This window comes from Humulus lupulus, chromosome 3 (genome assembly GCF_963169125.1).
Source record: "Humulus lupulus chromosome 3, drHumLupu1.1, whole genome shotgun sequence".
NCBI lineage: Eukaryota > Viridiplantae > Streptophyta > Magnoliopsida > Rosales > Cannabaceae > Humulus > Humulus lupulus.
In genome coordinates this window covers 252,832,185-252,837,373 of record NC_084795.1, presented here as the reverse complement: position 1 = coordinate 252,837,373, position 5,189 = coordinate 252,832,185, and the positions used below count along the sequence as shown (strand labels likewise).

The window sequence follows — 5,189 nt, the reverse complement described above, 5'->3', positions numbered from 1 at the left end:
AAGTGTAAGAATAGGGTTCTTAATACTTAATGTTTGTGATTTGAGAATATGGATTTAGATTACCTTTTCTTTAGTCCTTTTGTTGGCTTTTGTGTATGAAATTTGGATTTTACAGATTTGATTTATGCATATTCTATAATATGATTTTATCAGACTTTTATTCATGTGAAAATATATAATATTGATTGTATGGGTTTTGATCATAAATAATGAGATTTTTTTTTGGTGCTGTCATATTTCTTATATATGTCTCTATCTCTATATTTTTATTCTCTTTGTAATATAATTAAAACTTTTTTGGTAGGCTGCCTCCAAGAAAAGAGGCAAAATACTTGGTGTGCAAGCAATCTTTCACGAGAGACTCTTACTTTTGTTTGCATTTTGCAAGAGGTATGCCTTTTACCTTTGTTTTAATATTATGCAAATGTTAGAGGAGTTTGAATATCTTAAATATTCATCAATAGTGAAGTAGGTTCTGAGATCATTGTTGTGTGCTGCGGTGATAACGGAAGGTTGAGAACTTGTGTGTCTTAGTGAAGTAGGATCTGAGAAATTTGTGTGCTGTGGCGAGATAAGGAAGAAAACATGCATGCGTTTTTGAATTAGTTGAATTGATATTGGCAGATGGTTAGATGCTAGTCTAGGGGAAAATGGTGTTTGCTTTTATATAGACTTATCTAGTATAACTATTTTATAATTGAATTGTGTTTGCTTGGTTTGTTTGATGATTGGTACATTAATTAGATTGTTAAAAACATATACTTGTAAATGGTGTAATAATCTTTTTGTATAGTTTTTGAGGTCCTTTTCAGTTGTATTGCAAGCATCTCTGCCTGAGTTGCTTCTCTTTTTAGGGTCCTTTTCCTTCTTAAAGAAACCGAAATATCATTTTTTGTTGGCACTATAACAAAATCGGGTTTTAGAGATGAATTTTTTTCTCGCTAAAGCTTTCTAAATCCTTGCTATATCGAATAGCGATAATGAAATTGCCATTAAACTTCCTAGCTAATACTTTGTCTCTATTGCTGAACTATAGAGAGGACATTTAAAATCCTCGCTATTGCTCAGTAATAGAGAGAAAAATTTAATCACTATTTCATAGAATATTAGGTTGAGAGAAGTAGCAAGAAGGGTTTATGATTAGAGAAAAGGCTTTATCCTCGATTGAAATATAACTTTGATAAAAGAATATACACTTTTTTTATGTGACGACTTCTTTAAAAAAATTCAGAGAAAGAATTGTCAAAAGTACAACATAATTTTGTTCTCTACTTAATTCAAATGAAGTATCTTGTACAAACAAATTATCTCCTATCTTCGTGATGAGGCACACTCAATTTAATTTTACTTTCCTAAGTATATTGCTGATCATAATCTATGTCAAGAATTTTACTCTTGGTTTCTGAAAATACCAAAACAGAATGTAGACCAAGAACTTAGGACAAGTAGTCTATGATATATTCATAAAAAAAAAGTTCCAATCAAATAAAAGTCATGAAATTAGCTTGATACTTTTGAGTTTGAGAACTTGGGATGGTAGTGATCCCCATTCATATGTGTATTTATAACCAATAGTCTTTGATAAGATGTATAGGACAGATATATCTATTGCATTGAAATGGTCAAGACTATAGAGAAAATTAGCTAGAAGGGGTCAAGTGAGGTATAGTCCTTGTGGAATCACATGGTATTGTCTAACCAGTCATCATTATGGATTCAAAGTTCAGATCTGGCTGCCCTAAAATAAAATACCAGTTCATTTTTCTTGGCCCCCAACCCCAACCCCACCAAACAACCTTAGAACATAAAATTTAAAATTTGTAATAAGATGTCTTAGGCATGTCTAATATCTGAAGGGACACATTTTCATATCAAAATTAGAGTAGCCATAACCATTTAAAATCATTATCTTCTCTTCCAATCTTATTGATGCATAATAGGACATGTCATTATCTGCTAGAATTCTGCTTATTGAAGGCTTTTTTCATTATTTATAGGCTGTTTTTTGTCAACAAAATGTAGAGATATATTTTTCAATACCAATATCATTTGTCTTGCCACAAAAGTCACAGCCTCTTTCTACACAAATAAATCATAGCACTAACAAAATTTGGTAGAAAACAATGTAGATCATACTCTTTACCTTCTCTTTTAAGATACAAGAAATTGTTTGACAAAGTTGTAAATAGAAATTGCTCATTTGAATTTATATCTTAGGAAGAATTATGTCTTGGTGTGATATTTATGTTTTGATTTCTATCTTCATCTAAATAAATATATAAATATAATTGAAATTTGTAACGGCCACAGAAGCCTATGAATAAATAAATCATAGCCTAAATGGTTGTTCACAAGTGTTTATTTGTTTCATTTGTTCCGAAGAGTAATTTTTCTACTACTGTTTGTTCTCTTATCACTTTCTTTAAACATTGCTTTGTAAGTATGCTCCTTCTAATTCTATGTTGGCATTGAAAACTTTTGTGTCCAATAATTTCTCTTGATTATAATTAAGAAACAAGGTTCCATTCTTATAAAATTCATGGAAGAAAATTTCCAATGAAATCTTTGATTAAACCATGAGAAATTTTGAATGATTTATATCTTCACTTAATTAGTCCTGTTTTGCTTAAAGCCAATTTTTATCAAATAATATCTCTTGTACCAGCTTCAAAATCCATTGACCTTTTATTTGATTACTTAGAATTAATCAAGAATGCAACAAATGAATGTTGATCATAGAGCCATTTTAGATCCCTGATAAGCCCCTCAAAGAAAAACATTGATTCTAATGAATGTTTCTTTGATATTAGTGGTTCACTAAACATTTCATTACCTGAAATACTATCTTAAGTAAATTATTTATAACTGTATTAGTTTGTACATTATATTATCAAGACAAAGACCAAATAATATAACATGATAAGGATTCTATGTCATATTTTTACGAAAAAAATTCTAATACATTTTTTCTCTACAATTTCTTGCCCTTCTTTCCCTACCCCACCACACCAACTCAGAACAATACAATTGCAATTAGATGTGTTAGGCATGTCCCATATCCACTGGGACACACATTTTCTTATCAAAACTAAAGTAACCCTTGCCTGAATGTTTTCTAGCAGAGTTCACATTTTAAATCAAAGTTCAAGAAGCTTAATAATCTCAACTCAAGTAATTAGGTCATTATTCCTTAAAAGGAAATTATTTCATCAAAATATACCATAAGTGAATGAAACAGTACTAGAATTTTTTGGAATATATAACTTTAAGTAAAGTGTAGTAAACTTCGGAAAGTAATGGAAGAGAACGTGAACACACAGCTCTCAAAATTGGTGGCTAGATCATTTTCTAAACCATTTTCTTTCAGGGTCATCTAAAGTGAATTTGATGTCTTTGAAACAAGATTACTTGGAATGGAGAATGTTACAATGTACCTACATTTGGACTACGTTTTTATTTCTTGACGGTGGAAGAGCTGTGCAGGTAATATTCTCCTTTGTGTCTTCTACCTCAACCACTTGAATCATATGGTTGAGGCCTAGTTGTAATCAACAGCTATTCTAGAGCTTGGATGTAAAATCATAATATCCAAATCTGCATTTTAGGTGCAGCCATGTTTTGAACCCTGTGATTGTAGTGGGTGGCAAGTTTCTTGACAAAATAGTCTTCAAGATAACCCATAAATCTAAATACCACCATTCCAATGATTATATCCACATTATTATGCACTCTAAATATTAGTTGACCATTTGTTTAATTGGAGTGCAAGCTTTCTTCCTGGGCCTGTATATAAGTTGAAATTGTATTATGAATTTAGTTGGGAAATTATTTTAGAAGTTCCATGTTTGAGAAACATACATATTTCTCTTTATAAGTCCTCTTAGAAGTATCATATTAGAATTACTTTAATTTGTAGAGCATTTGTCACAATCTATTTGCATGTATCCACAGGGCGCTTTTGGAAAAAATGCTCTAGTTGGATTTGGTTTGACAACTTACACAATGCTTGGATTAGGAGTGGTAATATCTCTTTGAACCTTACCATAATGATTTTACTTTGGGTATTTGTCTCTATTAGTCTTTGAACAATACTCTACTTATTACAATTTAGCAGCTTAGTCCCTAAAATTTTAATATTTTAGTAATTAAGTCCTTTTTACTAACAAAATTGAATTTTTTAGTGAATAAATTAGCAAGAATTATGTAGATTAAGAATTTATCTTTGACTTCTATCGTTGTGCTTAGTTTATGCTTTGTACTCTTTGTGGTGTTTCATATATAATCTCAACAGAACAATACCTTCACTCTATTGTGACATTTTAATTTATTTGATTAGTTTATGGAAACTAGGTCTGCATGATTTTGAGAAACCTTTAATTGTCCTTTAGTGAAATCTACAATAAAAATGGCAAATTCATTACTCTTGTTATTTGGAACATTATATTTGATCTAATTCTAGTTCATCTGTCTATGCTATTGGGTTTTCTTTATAAATTAGTTGTTGTATTGTATATGTATATATATTTATATGTTTGGTTGGTGTATCATTTGCATTTTCATTTCATAATCATAAAATGTTTGAGCTAACTTTTCTAATGAGTATTTTACCAAGCATAAATCTTCAATCTTTCATGCCTATGTGCTGTAGTTAGTGTAATTGCATGGCCATCTCATAAAGTCTTAACGAGGTTATTAACTTTCTTTCTTTTTGTACTCTTTTAGTTTACTATTTACTCTAAGTTTAAGCATTAATTATTTAAACTCTTGTGTAGCTAAGCAAATCAACCTCACAACAAAGACAAGTGCACAATGGAATGGATGATGAATTGGAGGGTGGAGCAAGCTTCATGGTTTACTTTTTGTGTATCTTGTTATGTTTCTGTTTTTTACTTTTGAAGCAAAAGATGTGCAAGACTATAGAATTTTATTATGTATGCTTTCAAACTCAAGTTAGAACTAAGAACTTTTGAAGTGGACAGTGTCATGGTTTGAAGTAGTTCGTCTTCAAATGTAAAAATACTCATGGTTTATCATATATATTGAATATTTTAGATTTTTGGATCTATTTAATATTACAATTGTGATCAATTGTGATTTTTTTAATCAAAATACAATAATAAAAACTTTTTACAACAATTAAAAATGCATACTACAAAATAACAAAATGTTATTATTGGGAGAATTTACAA

The 5,189-nt window shown here is 29.9% G+C and overlaps 1 long non-coding RNA gene across 1 annotated transcript; it reads left to right on the top strand.

Annotated features, from left to right (window-relative positions):
• Positions 1-318: 318 nt before the first annotated feature.
• Positions 319-4,126, top strand: LOC133821605 (uncharacterized). The gene is made up of 3 exons (XR_009887704.1): positions 319-390; positions 3,368-3,483; positions 3,952-4,126. It is a non-coding gene; the product is annotated as an uncharacterized LOC133821605 (long non-coding RNA).
• Positions 4,127-5,189: the final 1,063 nt, after the last annotated feature.